Source organism: Temnothorax americanus, unplaced genomic scaffold (genome assembly GCF_048541705.1).
Source record: "Temnothorax americanus isolate GAGA-0224 unplaced genomic scaffold, ASM4854170v1 Scaffold14, whole genome shotgun sequence".
In the NCBI taxonomy this organism is placed as follows: Eukaryota; Metazoa; Arthropoda; class Insecta; order Hymenoptera; family Formicidae; genus Temnothorax; species Temnothorax americanus.
In genome coordinates this window covers 1,432,486-1,451,647 of record NW_027509275.1, presented here as the reverse complement: position 1 = coordinate 1,451,647, position 19,162 = coordinate 1,432,486, and the positions used below count along the sequence as shown (strand labels likewise).

Here is a 19,162-nt window from a genome sequence, read left to right as displayed (position 1 = left end):
CACATTATTTGCTTTTTATGCAAATCAGAATTTCGGAAGTCATTAATCCTCGTCATTACCACTATTTACCCAACTATAATGACAATTTGTTAATGCGTCGCTTTGACTTTTTTCTGCTCGCTACTTCTTCGGCGTTATCACGGACACGGCGACTCATCTTCCGTCAATTTTGCCAGCGGAAAATACAATCGTACGAGGACAGAAGAGTGGCAGAAGGTAAAAGGAAGGTAAGATAAGACGTGAAAGTGGAGGAGGGAGGCAGCGCAGGACGAATAGCAAGCAGCGTCTCGTGGGAGTGTGCACCAGGTGCCGGGTTAACCCCTGCGGCTTAGATGTCTTTAGGCGACGCGTTACCCTGTCGCGCCGTAACCAGAAGGTGGTAACCAATCGGTTCGTAAGGTCGGGCTGGGATCGGCTAAGAAATTCGAAGGCGGCGGAACGAAGACGGAGAGGCCGTCTAGACGGACGGGAGTGTGTTGTCTACGTGCTACGTGACCGGGGAAAGTCATTCTTCTTTGGGGTATCCTGTGCGAGGTGATCCGCGACGCTGCGGATAATCGGAACGCTTGCGCGATGTAATACTCGAGGCAATTCCACGGCTCGTGGTCTTTCAAATTATACGTAAGACAAATTGAAACTTATTTACTTATTACGAAGTATTCTTGAGATTTCTTAGATTGATATCATCGCGCATGAAATTCCAAGCACAGGGTGTGGTAACTATGGAGACAGAATTTTTGCTGTAGAATGCAATTTCGAGATATAGTCGCGTACTTTCGCGATTGCTCAACAAAGGCGCATCTGGAAGAAGAGATAAAGAAAGAAGTTCGGAACACGTTCGCGCTACGATGAATTTTTCAGGGAACACCGCGCGTGTCATGAATTATCCGCAGAGTCATCGTTTCGAGGTTCAAAGCCTTGCGCAATAAAACAGCGCATCTTCGCCGATGAATTCTTCAGTGAAATTCCATTTCCGCGGCCGTTAAGTCTTCACGGCGCGCTCCCACGTGACCCTTAAAAACGACGAATAAAGTGACGGTTCTGAACATTAAAAAAAACGAATGCAACAAGGGCGAAAGGTAAACGGCAACTGCTTGCGGCTACGTGAACGGAATGAAAAGTGCGGCGTAACGGTTAATAATCGTGACGGGTTGTTTATGATGCCGACTCACCGACTCTTGCTTTCCTTCGATGATTTCGCGTCCCCCATTATTTGTATCCACGTTCATTCTTGACCTTCTGACTTTGGTAAAATCTTTTAATACCAAGTCGTGCCTAACTCCAGAAACGCCATCAGTGTTGCAATTTCGAAGCAAATTTCGCTGTTCATCTTCGCTTTGATACTCATTCCTAGAATCTTACGACGCGACAAGTGCGGATGCATTTCGTACACAAGCGCAAGAAATAATGAAATTCCGCGGCCCTTTCTGTGAAAATGTACGAAAAATTGAACGGTGCACCGCGGGATTATATATAAGAAATAATGTCATCCGGTTTCGCTGGGGTTCCCGGGTGAAGGAGCCGCACCCGTGCCGGTAAGGTCGGAAGGGGGTTTCGCGCGCGTGCGGGAAGGGTTGGCCGGCGCCGGGGAATGAATCCCCGGCCAACGCGGGGTGCACCGTGCAGCACGGTCGCGTGGGCAAATTCGGCATCGACGACCCCGCAGCTTTCACCTGCATTTTCCACCTGTCCTCCCGGGGCGTCGCTCTTCTTGGCTCCACCTACAACCCTCCTAGCAACCCTCCGACGCGCTCGTCCAACGACGTCACGAGCTCCAGCAAACTCCCATTGGCCGCGTCGTATCGACGCGACCGCAAACCCGCTGTTGCTGCCACCGCCACCGCCGCCGTTGTATTTTATTATTTTACTTATCTACCCTACGACGACGGCGGTGGCCGATGCATGCGCTCCTTTTCTGTACTCTTTTTTTGCGACATCCTGACGACGTTGCACGCGAAAACCCGGCCAGGAGGGAGGTCGCCTCGCTCGTATCTCCGCTATATAGTCCCGATCATCTTTCTTTTATTCCGTCACCGCTGCCTCCACCGCGTTGTTGAGAGGGCAGCGGGGAGAGGATTCGCCTCTCCTTTTCGTCCTGGGTAAGCTCGTGGCCTCTCCCGGTAGTAGCCTTGAGCCGCAGGAATGTCTTACGAATCTTCGAAAACGCGCGGGAATAGTGCGGAATCCCGGTAGGGGGGATCGATAGTTCCTGTTCCAATTTTCTTGGTCTTGAGGTTGCTCGATACGAGGTCAAGAGTCGGAGTTGCAATTTTTCCCCGCTGGCAAAGCCATCCAACAACTCGAAATAAGTCTAGTCCGCCATTTCTCCTTCTCGCGATACTCTTCATTCGTGCGGTAAACATGACTATTCGGAATGTTCAGCAAAGATGAAAACCCTAACAAAATTCTCAAGGTAATTCTCTTAGGGATGGAGAGGACACATCGATTCGATCGTGCCGCAAGGTCGCTCCTTCATAATAAAAAATTTATCGACTTGCGGAGAGTACCCGCCGCGTCGAGCTCATTCAGCTTGCAATCGACGACGGAGACAAGAGAAAACTAGAAGCGTAACTCATCTTCAGAAGTCGCGCAGATGAGCCGACGTCGTCGACGCGGCGATCAAAGGTCAAACAGCCCCCGTCTCCGTCCACGGACACGCCGTATTCCACGTAGAAGATCGGGATACGGAGGCACGTACATCCGTATTTCGTCGAAGAAATGCTGGCTCTTCTTCCCTCCTCTTATCCTTTTTGAGTTTGGGGCAGGAGGAAAGGGGGGAAGGCGAGGTCGAAGGAAGGAAGGTAGGAACGGGGAGATTAAGGGGCCTGAAAGACAGCGGGGGCGGAGAGGCGATAGAAGAAGAAGTTCGCCGGTGGGTTGGCGGCGGCAGACAGGTTGGTACCGCGGTGTCGTGTGCACACGTAGACACCCACACACGGCGAACACGCGCACACGCACGCACGTTCACACGCGCGCGTTTAGCACATATGGGCGTATCACCGAAGGCGCACTGCAACTTTCATGCCGAGCGAGACGGTCGGAAGATGGCTGCCGGGTATAACAGCCAGCCGCGAATAAACCGGCAAATGCTTTCGTTCGCCGCCGCTCGAAGCTATACCAAACCACACCGCACCGGGAAAATCCATTTTCGATTTGTTCCCCGGCATCACCACTACCACCACCACCCCTGATGCTGCTGCTGCTGCTGCTGCTGCTGCTGCACATCTACCGTGGGGTATTTCTTCCACGATGGCGACCGTTTTCCGCGGTAGAATGCAGTGCACGGTACAATTGCTTGTATTTTAAAGAAAATTTTAAGACACGTCTTAAAAAACACACCGCGCGAATTCGCCTGCGCTCCGTTTCGTAAAACCGCGAAACTTGTAACTTTGGATGAAAATGCAAGGCTCGCTACTACATCATACGCGATGTATAATCTTGTGCAATGTTGCGTAATACGTGCACTATTGCACAATTTAATGAAACATATCAAAATATTGATGTGTGAGTTATATTAATTATGTTAGTTACAATAATAACGTAAATGTTCAAGCATATATATATTACAACATAATTTTTACATTAACATCGGATTCATGTATTTCTAAAATAAATACTCATGATTACATTTTCAGAATGCTTGACAAAGATAAAAATTTACGTATTTGCAATATAATATTTTTATTTTTCGCGGGGAGCTTCAAATATTCAGTTTTACAGTTAATTCGCGTGACAATAGGTTTAACGTGGTTCTTCCCTCTCCCCCCGAATTAAGATCCGCGATAAGCCAACAATCAATAAAGCACGTACACACAATTCTTCCGGGATTAAAACTCGTCTTCCCGTCTATCGAAAATTGAATCTTCCGCTAAGGATCTGAATGGATGGAAGCCATAACCGTTCTTCTAGCCCAAGCAAAGATCTCGTTGTATATCTTAGCAATTCAATTATTAATACAAGCATAAAAAGTATCCTACTCCATTATTACTTTTCTCTATACAATTCCTCTGCAGGAGTACCTATCGCGGTTGAATACACCCTTTGTAATTAAAAATAGAAAAAAAATATCAAGTGCATAAGAAGCAAAATGGAAAGATATTAATAAGCTTTTAAATGTTTTAATGTGTGAGGAATTAACGAAAACACGGGATGCCTTAATCGTTCCAAATTACTTCACCTTGAATCACACGTTTAAAATTTTACGATTAGAAAATCCAATATATAGAATGCATGGTTTGAGTTTAATCGGCCTTTTTCTGGAAATTTGCGTGGCGCGTCTGTGTCGCGCTCGAAAACTTGCGGCGTAATTTTCTCGAGACGGAGAAGAGGCTTCAAGTTCGCGAAAGTCTATAGTCTTATAAGAACTTAGCGGCGCGGGAAAAGCTAGTCGCGCGCGAATGCACGCCGTTATTTATTTTCTTCAATAAATTCCGCGAGTTGGACACTTTAATCCACGGGAATCTCCAAGTGCCTGTCACTTAGGCTCGCGTACTTATTACTACTTAAGCGTTTTAATGGACAAGTTATTATTCTGATATATTGGTTTTTAAGCTCCCCCCTAGTTCCCTGCACCCCCAATGACAACATCAAAATACTCATCAAATTTCTTTGGCTCAAGCTAATTAATTAGAATGCATCTAATTGCTAACTGCAAGTGTTGGATTTTGTACGAAGATTTATGGTAAAGTAAATTCATAAATTATTTTTGTTAATTGGTTTTTGTAGTCACAAGGGTAAAATTTCGATAGAAACGCATATTGTAAAGGAAAATATAAATTTAAAAAACCATATTTAATTTTAGATAATTAAATAACTTGAATGAAATATTTATTTAAGTGTTCGAATTATTTTCTTTAGGCTATCATTTTTATGATCAGTATTTAAAGAAACATCAGGTTTTTTAAATTAACATAATAAAATTAGTAAATATATAAAGCTAATATATACTCTATTTTAAATTCTTAGTTCTAATTTAGAATTAAGAAAAGATTGCGACGATGTAAACAGAAATAATGTAGAATTTAAAACTGAAATATAAAGGTTTGCATGTATTGATGGAAGTTGAAAACACAAGTTGCTTACATAAGGATGCCAAATTACATGCAATTTCACTCTTTTATCTCTATAGCGTTCAGAAATGCGCTTTGTATTGTAAATGGCGAGTCTGAGAGCGAATAACTTCAAATACAAGCTCGCATAACGATATACGTACACGTACGCAAACCGAGAGCGTGCTCTCCGCATGGCGTTAAGCACGCGTGCACTACCGAAAAGCATTTCTTTTTGTAGGATTTCGCCGCGGGACTCAGTTTTGCATGAAATCCGCTGCTACGTGTGCAATCGCGAACGGGCGTCACGATGGAAAAAGGCGAAGATGAAACTCTTATCGTCGGACTACGCCGTTGTCAGAAACTGATAAGAGCTGTCATTGCTAGCGAAGTTGAAAATCTCGGGCTAAAGTATCAAGAAGCTGCTTTTTTAATTCTGAACATTATTTTTTATTTATAGTATTATCCCTTTGTGTAAAAACTAAATGATATTGCTCGTAAATTATTCAATAACGTTAAAAAAAAAAGAAAAAATCGAGAGTCCATTACGTAGAAACAAGTAAAATTTTTAATACGATAAGTAGCAACAATAAACTCTCTATTTCTTTCTCCGCATTCGTCTGTATTCAACTCTTTGACGCGAGCGCGACTCCCTTAAAAATCTCGATCGTCGGCGGAGGGCGAGCGCGCCGTAAGGGATATGAAGTATCCATCGGGGATCGGGGAACAATCCCATCCAGTAACGGATTGCTTGTTCCGCTATTTAAAAGTGTCCTCGGTTAGCGGCGGGGTAAGTTAAGGCCCGCGTCGGCGTGGCGAACGGCCCTCGAACCGATCGACAATAGCGTCGCGGTCGCTTTCGTCGTCTCGGCGAAAGTGGCGCTGTTTAATATTAATAAGCCGGGGCGGCTCTGCCCCTGGCAGGCACGTAGATGCATATCAGACCCGGCATTACCAAAAGACGGCACTCGCGGTCGTGTCGAGGAACGGCATGGCCCGGCACGCGAGATTTTTTCCTCCTCGCGATTTGAATACACTCGCGGCGCATCAGCGTCTGCCCGCGAAGCAGACGTCTCCATTCACGTGCGTTTCGAGGATGTTCGAAGTTCACATATGTCTGATGTGAGTCTCTGTACATTTTTTTTGTGAGTACATATTACCTATTCTCACTATTCGCGGTGCCCGAAAAACACTTTCAAAACACTTTTACGAGACGCAAGTGTTTCAGATTTTTATTTCTAATATTTTTTTATAATAGTTTTGTGTAATTGATCCTAAATCGTTTATTTCGCAAACTGAATAAATCATCGGATACCGTAGATTTATAATCGATACAAATTTATTATTATATAAAAACATTTCTTTTTTTTTTTTATTTTTTATAAAATTTTAGAAAAAATATATTATTTTGTATATTCTTCCTGCAACATTTTTCCGTAATGAGTTAAAAGTCTAGCTGTAAATATTTTGCGAGAGTTATTGTGTTAGAGCGGGTTGTGGATTTTAAAAGTACTAAGCTATGTATCTCTTAAAAATCGTGATGTACCTATTTCACAGGTGTGCACAATCTTTTGTCGTTGAATCAAACGTATTTATTATAATTTCAAAATAAATACCTGCCCGTGTGATATCTGCATACTTAATTACATGTGCTCACGCCTCACGACATTCTGATGCACCGTAAAGAAGACAAAGACGATAGGGAAGAATAAGACATCGAGGCGAGTGCATAGCTTCTCCCAATGGTGTCATCCAATGAGACTGTTGTAGTTTCGTGAAAGGAGATTCATAAAACGTTAACCGTATCCCGAGTACACGTGAGTGCATTAAGGCGGCTCCTTTTAACCAGCCACAAACGATTGATCGTGCAATTATCGGCGGAGGCGTACTTATTGGCACAATTTCTTTTATCGCAACGATCCCAGGTGCATTCTTAACCATGGAGAAGGGCCTTCCGCGAGGGGGTCGTCGAAGAGTGGGCAACGAAAGAGTAAGCAGCGAAAGAGGAATAGAATATAAGAGGGGGGGGGGAGTAATGCAAAGGGCAGAGGGAAAAGACTCAAGAAAGATAGGAAATAGGAAGGAGGGCATATGGAGAGAGATGGGAGAAATGAGAGGCAGAGTATGGGAGGAAAAATACAGGGAAAAAGAAAGACAGATGACATTTTATAACCATTGCAGAGTTCAAGAATGAGAGAGCAGACAGCATCGGGATTGCGAAACGGAGTGGAAAAGCGAGCGAGCGAAAGGGAGAAAGAGAAAAAGAGAGAGGGGAGGGGGGAGAAAGAGAGAGCTAGAGACAGAGTGAAAAAGAGAGAGAGAGAGAGAGAGAGAGAGAGAGAGAGAGAGAGAGAGAGAGAGAGAGAGAGAGAGAGAGAGGAAACAATGAACGGGGGAGTTATCTGTAATGGAATAAGTTGGCAACAATGGCGCATTGTTTGGCAGAACGGTCGCATCGTCGTCTGTTGACGGACATTATCGCCGGACGTTGCGTTTCCGGCGCAACCGGGAACGTCCTCGTCCCGTCAGAAGACGGCGTGTCAACCGGCATGATTCCGCGCGTTCGGAATGTATGCCACGCGTACAGCCGCCACCGCGGTACTGCCGCACCATAGCGCGCTCGCTACCAGAAAGCCGACCATTCAAATTCGCGCGGAGAGCAGCAGCTATCGAGCTGCCGTTATATATGTCGCAAATAGAAACGCGGCCGCCCCGCACTGCCTGCCTTAAAACGCAAGCGTATAGGCCGACCCTTCGCCACTCGCTCCGAGTTTCGCGACAATCTTCGATTCCTCGCGGCAGGTCACGACAAAGGGCGTGGTCTCATCAATGCCTGTCAAACCAAACTCTGTTAAACCAGTTTAGCTCGATCCTTGTAATTCTCCTTGTTTCGATTATGAAAAATCCTTGCAGATTTGATAATACAAAATTTAATTAATAAATGCTAATATAAATCAATTACGTGGATGTATCAATCTTCAAAAGTTTTAATAGTAAATAAGTGCTAAATTTTTAGAATTCTTATTAAAATAATAGAAGATTCATAGTCATATGTTTCAAAAGCTTTATATGTCTTTTTGTACTTCCTAAGATTTCAGTAGAAAAAGCCGGCATACTTAACTATTCAGAACTACTTTTTTCGCGCACCAGCTCTGATTTTATTAAATTAAAATATCCGGAGATGAATCTTATGATAGATATGATAAACAACGATGTATGTGTCTTATATATATATGCGCGCAAAACATGTCGATTAAATTCTCAGGATCCGCACCCGTGCTTTGTTATTGCGCGCAGAATTAATTCGTCATGGCGGAATGGTAAGCGAGAATAATTTAAGTAAATCAAGAACAGCTGTCAAGATCGCGGTGAATTCGGAACCGTCCGCGGATGCGTAACACGAACTGCGGGGCGCCCGAGATGGCGGAGGGTGTGGGATAGCTGGTGTCTTGGAAATTCATCCCTTAACGCGGTAATACCACAAACAGACATCCGGGAGGGATTAAAGCGGCAACCCCTTTGCCTTGTAATCTTTACTTAGCAGCCTGCCGCGTGTAACGATGTGCCGGCTAAAATCCCTTTAAAGACCGTCGCGTCGGTGGGATCCGATCGCGGGATTTGCTTCGGTCTTACCTGTACTTAGAAACTGTCTTATACTCTGTGCGAACGCGAAAAGTCACTATTCATTGAGTCGCTCGGTCAATTTCCGATCGCGATTTCTGATATGGACATTTAGAGGTGACAAAATGTTGTCTTCCCTTCAACGTGTTTAAAGCCGTCTTTTACGTTTGTTCGAATATCTTACATAATTCCCGCTCGATCGCCAAACGCTTTGTATACAGGACACGAAAATTAGATGTCTGCAATTGGTAAATCAGAACGATCTCGGATATCACTGACAATCGCAATTATATGCAAGGTGAAAAGCATTGGAAAAATTATCCGGAATGTAGCACAGATGACTTTCCAGCTGAATATCCATTTGCGACCTAAATTGTTAAATACGTAAAAAGACCAAGAGAAAATTGTGTCCCAGCATACGATTCCGTCGCTGATAGGCAGAAGTGAATGGCGAAATTACCGCACGCGAATGCCATCGATGCAACCGTTCCCCGGCTGTCGCGAGCTGCAACTGCAACCGGCTTGCAGTTTAATCTTACCGCGTTCTGACGGCGAGAGAAAGAGAGAAAAATAGGGAACTGAAGTGGAGCATGTCGCCGGCATTACCGGCCCTCGGCGTAGGTGCAAAGCGGATTATAAAGGAGTTAAAAGTATTAAAATCACGATGTATTTTAGCTCGCGACGTTGTGTTCCCGGCAGCATTCCCGTTCCCCGCAAATGAGACAGGCAGGCGGGAAGGGGACGAAAGACGAGGAAGTCGAGTGTGACGCGAAGTAGAGGCGTGGAGGAACGCTGTAGGGGGTGCCGGGGGACAAAAAAAGGGGACCGAAGCAGGGGCGGCGGGAAAAGGACGAAGCCGAGAGGATACGGAGTGTATAAGTGCTCCGCCTGCAGAGAGATGAAAAGGCGCAGTGCGCTCGAGGACACAGATACATTTGCCGGCGAGACTGCTGAAAAATAATGAAAAAAAAGTGACGACGGAGTTGGGTGCAGGGAGTAGGCGAAGACTTACTGATCGAGAAAATGTCTACTAAATTTTCTAACAGAGATGCGACGAGAGTGTGAGTCAGATCTGCGTTTTCTCGGTGCACCGATCTGGAAAATCGCCGTTACTTGAGTTCTATCGGAGACTAATTATGAGATTTCGAGTGTATCGAGTAACGAGGGATGCTTTCGAGGAGAGACGGCATAAATACATGTAATCTTTTACGAATAACTGTGTATCTAACGGTGTAAAAGTATTATCTTTTCTAATAAAATATTGTTGATTTTCAGCCTTATCTTGAAGAGATGTCTAAATTGCGAGAATAAGAAAGAAAAATTGTTATTGTAAATATATTAAACCAAATTAAAAAAATAGTCTCCATGTATCTTTTAAATTAATATCTTAAAACATATATGGGTAATTCATTTCTTTCTCAAATTTATTAGACATCTCTAGGCGAATCGTGAATGGATAATAAATCTTGTTGTCTCGTTTAAACTTTGCTGTTATCGCACGACGCAGAATTTTCTTATTCTCGGTCACCGCGCCGAAACACGTAAAGATCGCGAATCCAATACCATTAGACCTCGTGCGCAACATATCCGCGCGCGGTGAACGCACGAGGCTAAAGTGCGACGGGCAAATTATGGGGATGTACTCGTAGGGCGTCGGATGTGCCATGGGATCACCATAAGGCGGGATATTTCGTGAGGCCGTCTACGTGGCTGACGCCGCCGATGCGACTGTATGGGACGCTCGTTTCGCCCACTGGGAATTTCGGCGGATCACCCGTTATATATCCAGGGGGGTTATCGGGCGAACGACTGGAAAATAATTTGCAGTTTCCCCGCACTCTCTCGTGGGGAAAATGACCACCAGAGACGAGAGTGAGAATATACGCTCGCGCGAGCTGCACCCTTTTCGGTTTCCCAATGATTCCTGTAATTCTCCCCCGTTTGTTATTTCTGTACTTCTATCGCTGCCGAATAATCTACACAACTTTTACAAAAGTGCATACACAAAAATCTTATGGCAAGATATAAGAGTAAGAGTGAGTAAAGAAATTATCTTTACATCTAGGATTATCTCCGTTCGGAAACAAATGCCGTTTATCTTGATAATTAATATCGCATAAAGCCATTTAATTTCACATTTCGCTATATAAAATCGAATATTGTGCAACCTTATTGTTCCTACGTAGAAGGGAGCATCTTCTGAGGTTCGACTATCTACTCTCGTAGCTGGGAATAATCAAAGCCAGGTGCTTGAAGGGTCTTGTATAACATGCGCGTGATATCTTGTCGCCGCGATATCAAAGCGCGAGTTGTATGTAATCAGCAGTATTAGCCCCTGTTGTGATACGGTAATTTCCTGAATTGTCAAACGCGTTGACAGTTTGATACTGTCACAGGCGTGTGTAGATAACCGAACGTGCAATACTGCGTAATGGAAAAAGCATCGTTGTCAAAACTGCCGTTTGCATAATTGCAATAGTAATGACAATATATTATCTAATTTTAGTATAATCCTAATTACTGTTTCGAATCAACTCTCTATATATAAATTCAAAGAAAGGTGATATAAAACTGAACGCGAAAGAAATTCTTTTTTGTAAATAATTATTTATGAAATAGAACAATTGTTCATATCTCATGTGTTAGTATGTCAATTTATTGATAATATCAATTTGTATGTGTGTATTGCTCGTGTGAAAGTCTGCGTAATCAAGTGATTTGTAATAAAATACATCAGGACACTCATACGAAACGATCGTAACATTTGTTTAATATCGGAAAAGCGAGGGTGGATAGGAGCTATAGAAGGCAGATTTTAATCCTTACTGTACCAAAGGAGGGAAAGGAACGATGCTGAATTGACTTGAAGTCTCTTCAGGCGAGATGCTTAATTCCACCTCGTTCTTCTGTAACTACGCTTTGGCAGTTTTCCCTCCCTCCCCTCATCTTATATTTTCGAATGAATCTCCCGTATTTTTAATTCCTGTTTTCGTCAATGTATTGAAAAACGTAAGTTGCACTTTGTTTCGCTGCGAATCATTACGTGAATTATGTCAGCAAATGAAATAACTGAAACTGATCGTATGATGCAATGAGACAAAAAGAGAAATTGTTCTTTATTTATAATTCTGTGTCCCTTATTTCATTCTTTAAAACGTTCTTTAACATTAATTGTAAAAAATATTTTGTTGTAAAATATTGTGCAAAAATTGTTTGCTGAATTTCACATTTTCAGGATAAAATAAATCTTAATTATTATATTCTAATTATTTAATTCTATGTGCACGACTATATTTCCATTATAGTAATCAATATGTGGATTTTCAATTACATTTGTGTAATTTAGAAATGCCAGTCCGTAAAAAGCACGAAAATAATTCTGGGCAGAAAAGATTCGAGATGGTGCGTGATAGAACAAGAATTCCACGAAATATCCCAAAGGAGAATCAAACGGGATTTTGTCGTCTCGAAATCGTAAATCATTTCAACTGCAATGTCTGTATCGCCGTCTGTACTGCAGCGACCTGGCGATAAGCATCATTAGATTCTTCTTTATTCGGGCCCGACTAATTACGCGAGTATCACGCAACCGCTAACGAAAACGGATCATTAGTGAGAACATCGATATTTTAATCCGCGATTGTTTCCAATTACACAGAGGATCCTTCTTATTAAAAACAGGCAGTGCCTGCGTATTCCAGTTGCCGTCACAATAAAATTAATTACATATCGCGACTTAACCGCGAGACTGAGCCAGAGATGTGTTATAGCATTTACATTCCATTACACGATAATCGAGCCGGACTATATCGATTACTATAATATAGTAATAGATGTATTATATCCAACGCATTTTTCATCCATTCATGTATACCATACAATAATTTATATACAAAGCTGTCAATGTGTTTCCTGATCAAATTTCCTACTAAGGAAGCATCTTTGTTTTTATAAAATAATCGGAAATGCAGCGATTTTTTAAACACATAATTTAAAGTATTACATACATAATATGTAAATAAAAAAACTACAATCAATTTTTTAATTATACTAGACACTACAGACGCGCGCTTCGCGCGCGCTATTTAGCTTTAACATTATGCTATTACTATTAGACTATTAACCCCATGATACACACAACTGTCAAAATATACAATGACAGCTGCAAATGAAGTAAGCGCAGCAAGAGAACCAATCGGCATCGCGGAAAAGAGGCAACAATAAACTATCCATGCCTTTTTTATATAGAAAAGGGAATTTTATAAATAAATTAGCTCCTGTGTGTGACATGTTATTATAAAATAAATGAACATTTCTGTTATTAATTGTATTCTCCTCACAACTGAAGATATATATATATATATATATATATATATATATGATTCAGCCGTTTTTTATCATTTCTATAAATAACTTACAGCGATATAATTTTTAATAATTCTGTCTTTGTACCATCGAGGATAGAATTTCTGTCATTATTTCGAAATATCGCTTACCATCACGTAATACTTTGCATCAACCGGTTCGACGGTGACAGGAATCGAGTGATATCGAATCGCGCGGATGCGGGAAACGCAGAAACATTCGGTGACTAAACGTTTATAGGCACTTAGGGCAACTTTTCCTCGCGCAACGCTATATGAATAAGTGATAAAGCCGCAGTAGGATGAGGGCGAGGTCCGTAGTATAAATTCCAGGAGGTTGTCCTGCGCCCGGGCTCTCTCCCCAGGGTACACCACACCCTCAAAGCCGCGGCATAAGGGTTATGCTTGATAGATACGGCCCAGCTAAGTGCTTATCGTATTTCGTTTAGACGCTACCGCACTCGGAGCTATACAACGATCGTTCTTGTGAACGAACCCTTAAGAGCATCGTACGCTTAAAGCTCGCTCGAGCCGACTCGACTTCTTCCATCTAAAATTTCGAGCAAACGTGAATAAAAATTCGCGCTTCGGCGCAATTCCCACAAATGCAAAATGTTAAGCGACCTAGAGCAGAAAACGTTCTATCTACTTATACAGTGGCGAATAAAGAAATATCGCATTTTTTCCGTGAATAGCGATGAATTTTTATAATTTTCTAAGCACAATAAAATGTATATAAGAATTTACATAAGATTATTATCAAGAGACATGGTACGTAGAGAGTGTCTCGCGCCAATTGCACGCGCATCGAGAGACAAACCGCATATCTATACGCGAGCCGACGAATTGAGAGATTTTTAGATTATCAAACCTCATAATGGCCGAATCGATCAAAAGTTCTGAGTAGGCTCAATCGATAACTTGGATTTGAATTATATGATAAGTGTTTTTATTCTTTGTCTACGTGTTCTACGAACGGAGGTATTGCGATGCAAAGTTCGAAGTGTAAATATTTTACTTTAAGATATGTCATCATCATTATCGTCGCCTTTCAAAATGTCTCTTTCACTTTTTCGACACTTGCGAATATTTTTAGCATCTTCATGACAATGTTTCTTTAAAAAACGCATAAAACCGCCTAAAAAAACCCAGGCGTTATTTATGCGCGTTGTTAATAAATGCTAGCATAATGCTAGCATAAATGCATTTTAAAAAACCGCGTCAATATTTCCTTATACCGATTGGATTTTTCTAACCTCGTTGCTGTTATAGCAATTTATTAATTCTTTGCGCATTTGACAAAATAAATCGCGTAATAATTTACTTCAAAAGACTGTCGACACGGTGATAAAAAATGAAGACAACGAAGCATCCAGAGAGTCGCCGTGAAAATCGGAGGCCGTCTTGGAACTCGTTAAATACGAGCTTGCGTTGTCTACAAATTTATTTTGGATTTGGCGCTACGACAAACAAAGGGAGAAAAATAAAACGAGACAAGTCCGGGCAGATCAAGAGTCGAGAGTAAGGCTCACCCAAGATCGAAGGCACGTTATGGCACGTATACCCTTTCGACGGTCGTATACGGTGGTCTTAAGGGATAAGGTCTTCTTCACCTTCGTTTCGAAAGAGAGTCGCGTCTTTACGCGCGCATTAGTTTCACGTTCTGCTTACGGCCCACCGGGGGCCCCATTAAAATGCCTCGAATTGTTTACCACCCGGCCCCGGCGCACGTACCCGTACCGCCTCGTAATATCTGTTGTAAGCTAACTACCCCTGCAATAACGTTCGCGTGAAAGTACTTGTAAAATTAGGAACTTTTTGCAATACCTCGTAATACAGTAAATGCGACTTCTGCATTCCGAAGCGATTTTTGTCGCAGCCCCGTTAATAAAGACTGCCTGAATTATTCTATCGGCGAATGCGACATTATGAAAAATTGGCGGTAATTTTGCGCGATCGGCATCCTCCATTAACGCGGTCAACGTCGCGCTCGTGCGATATGCGAATTCCCTTTGCACGCTACTTAAATCCGCGAGTGAATTCTATCAATTCTCATACGGACCGCATAATGGTCGGAAGAGCTTATCGGTTATTAATGACGTGAATAATGTCGGGTATCGTCACGAACGGAGGAAGGGGCCGTTTAATGGATCGTTAGTTCCAGGCGACATAAACGAAATTCAGCGTGTCTGCTCTTCGGCGTTTCAGCGATTCCCCGATTGCATTATCGATCATAACGACTAAATTCGCGAACGAGAGAGAAACTTTCGTTAAAATTTTGTCAGAAGAAATGACACGATCATGTGCGCGCGCATTGTACGGAGATATAAATAAGTTGAAATATGTTTACGATGCAAAAACCGAGAGAATATTTAGTTAAGATAACAATATTTTATCTTTATACTCGCATTTATTTCCACGTCCTGATTTTCCAGACTGAGCCCGCTCTGAAAATCCGAGCCGAAACCGTCATCGCGCGCCTCCTTTCCCGCCTCGTCTTTTCCGCTCGGGCTGATCGCGTATACACGCATGGTGGCTCGCTTTTGCTCAGGTTAACGCAAATGCGACGGGAACAAACAAACGGGGAATACAAATCTAGAGTGAAATGAACAATGCCCGGGAGAGTTACTGCCTCCTAATTGAAACCAAACCCCGCGTACCGCTCCGCTCCCTGCATTTCCTCTTTCCTCTTTCCGCCTTCCTCGCTCTCCATCCTTTCCAGCCTCTTCCCGTATCACCCTTCCTCCCTGTCCCACCGATTCTTCCTCATCCCTTTCTACCTCCGCACCGCTTAATCGTCCCGCACAGATGCGTGCCGCGTTTTCTCTCTATTCGGGTATAAAACGTATAGTTTATGACAAAAGTTCGGCCTCGAGTTTAACAAAACGCCCATTGGCCCATTGCAGTACACGAGCCGATGCGTTTACATGCGTCGAATAAACGAGTATTGATCACTCGTCGCTCGAGATCATTCGACGTTTGTCTGGGTACATACCTGTGTCGTCGTTAAAAGAACACCGTGACGCGACTACATTGAACTAATGGGCATTCTAATTGCCCGCCTGGGAAGAGCTTCGTGGTTACGCGATTCGTATTATGCTACATCGACGCGGTGCATCATTGACGTAATGACGCGGTAATTGTGACTTGATAACAATTAATGAGTTGTAAACATTTAGTTTACAATTAAATAATATATAATACATTCGCGTTATATTAATGATTATTGTCAACAGCTCGGGAGCAGCAGTAAATATTGATTATTTTCTTACTGTAATATATTATCAATTCGTTCAATTTATCCAACAATGCAATTAAGATTTTCATATATTTTAACATTGTTCGAAGACTTCTCCAACATTCTTCAAGTTATTTACGTCTTTCTCAAATAGATATAAATTTACGTTTCCCCGAATGGGGGCGATTAGCCCAAATTCGTCTGTGTGCGAATACTAATAAGGTGCTATGTATGACGACCGTACAAATCGACTTATTCACCTAGATACGACATTCCTTATTTACCCGTTCGTTCACGCGCGAAACGTACGTGTGAAAATTAACGCACGCAGCCTATTCCACGCGTTTATGGGAGTCAGTCTCCATAGATTTCGAATATTTCCTGCGAGGGCTGCGAGCCTCGTAACGAAATTTCCTCTATGCAAGAAGTTTTCGTTCATACGCCGAAAATAAACTCGCCTAGTTCTAACAATAAGAGAGATGCCGCACGGCGGGCGCGCGTGTATTATATTTCACAGGTGCGTTTTAATCTTTAACATTCTCGAACTTAGGTTTACTTTTGTACACAGTAATTTAGAGATTTCTTGTATAGTGAAAGTCGATTTGCTTTGGATATAAGTTATTCGAAAGAAATCCTTCTGATATTCACGGATGGCTGATTTACCGTTTCAATTATTAATTGAATGCCCGTATGAGTATCGTCGAACATATAATGACTGGTTTTAACAAACGTCACTCTCTTTGTCGGGTAAAAGATAAAAAAAATTGATGGAAATGTTAGCCGCGGGAAGATATGTGCATTTATTGAAATCGATAATCGATGCGAAACAATCGGTGCTCGATCGAAATTTGTTATGCGAGACGTCAACGGGGAACGGGCGCAATTCAATCGGCACAGCGTGACATAGATCGTTTTCGCGAACGTTATCGTCGATGACGCGCGTATGAGTGTGCGTGCGAAAACGAGTTGCTAATCCAGCGCTCGTGGCCGCAGAATACCAGGTAAATTTCGGGAAAAAAGAGCCGCAATCGTAACCGATAAGTGACGCGTCAATCTCTGCTCGTATATTGTATTTTCTCGTTCATGAAATCTCCGCTAAAATCACGAATGCTCGAACTGCCAATTTAGCGCTATGTATAAAAAAATGTTCTAGTAAAAAAACATTAAAGATAAAGAAATATAAGTATAATATTTACTTATATCTTTGACAAGCATATATGTATAGATAGATGATGACAAGACCAAAAATAAAATCGAATCAAAGTTTTTGAATAAATAAATTGATTTAAAGTCAATTTATTTATCTGCTTGCCATTTGATTCTACAAGTATATTATTGTTTTTACGCTTATACATATATGTCTACAGTTTTATTCTCTATTTAAACTTCCTTTCTTTCGCTCTCCCATCATCCCCGAGAGAAAATCGAAGATCATCGAGACTAATTCCGAAAGAGTATCGCTCCCCTCCGTGGAAAATCGCGCGAGGATCACCCTCGAGGAAATCGAGACGTCTTCGTCGCGATGTCTTCGCAAACACGCAGCCGACGGAAGACGTCGTGGCGAACGAACGAACAAACGGGAACAAGCCCGTCATCACAGGAAGAAGCCGAGTCGAGATTACCAGAGCGCGCTTCGTTTTCCCTCCTCTTTCGTTCTCCTTTTCCGCGCCCGCCACCCTCCGCATTCAAACGTGAAGTTATCAGGGCTAATTTTCCGCCTTTGTCGCGCCCCTCGGTGGCCACCAGCCGGTTCATTATTCGCATCTAGCGACCACTGTTTTTAATAACCTAATGGCTCTTACGCGGTACATTATATCGCCACTCTTCTCTTCCTTCTCCCCCTTTCTCCTTTCCCTCCTCCGGTGCCATCTTTCGCTGCTTTTTCGTTAGCCCGCTCCTTTATTCGCGATCCTTGACGAAACGACGAAATATCCAACTCTCCTATACCGTTCGTTCGCTCATGGAGCTTATGACGATATTCTCGTATACGGTGACTTTTTCTCGGACTCGCTTTCCACCGGGAGAGATTACGGCGAGCACGAGCAACCCTTCTGGAAATCTTTCCCTGGCTTCCCCCTTCACGTTCGTGCGATCACTGGTGAACGGAACGATCGCTTAAGCCTTTATTCCTATATAGTGCTTTTGTTGAATGGCGATTCTTCGAGGTTTTTGTTTCAGCGAATAATTGAGAGAAAAATGGGCCTGCGAACGTCGAAGATATTAGGTAGAAATAAAGAATAAAGACACTCGAGTTATTGTCAACCGCCGCGGCTGTGGTCTCGCTCCGTGAGTGATTGATCATTGTGCTAAGATGCGCGAATTGTCGATAAGAAGAAATTAGGGATCCCGCAGACAATTCTCATCGAGTCAGATCACATTTGTCATTTCCTTGATATAAATATTGGGCGCATAAGCGATGATACGTTTTCCCGCTGAATTTTCCGGCTGCAAGAAGGTTTCGTTTTTCACGCTCCGCGAAGGAGTCGAACGAGATGCAGAGCCCTCGCGGCGAGTAACACGGCTGATTACGATTCAGAATGCGAGGGCGATGATATTTCACTTCTTTTTCGAGGCTTTACGATCGGACGTTTTTAATTTCCCGCCGCGTGCTCCGGCGAGAGGCCCAGGCCAAATGCAAATTGTGACAGGAAAGTTATGCGCGACCGTGAAATTAATGTCTTCCCGAGATCGGGACTTAATAGCCCGTTATGTACTTCGCGTGCCACATACATATACGCGCGTGTAATTCCGCGGGCGGATTTATGAAGTGACGAAGTCTCTTGCGCTTGCTTGCTAAATTGAATTCGACTTGCCCCATTTCTTTGGCTCGTATAAATCATCAGGAAATCGATCGCCGATATTCTCGTTTAAGTTTCCAATGCATACTATTT

The 19,162-nt window shown here is 42.9% G+C and overlaps 1 protein-coding gene across 1 annotated transcript in view; it reads left to right on the top strand.

Moving 5' to 3' along the window:
- The window catches only part of LOC143894512 (uncharacterized), a 195,702-nt gene that overhangs the window by 162,701 nt on the left and 13,839 nt on the right, over window positions 1–19,162 (top strand). The gene's annotated exons all lie outside the window — the stretch shown is intronic.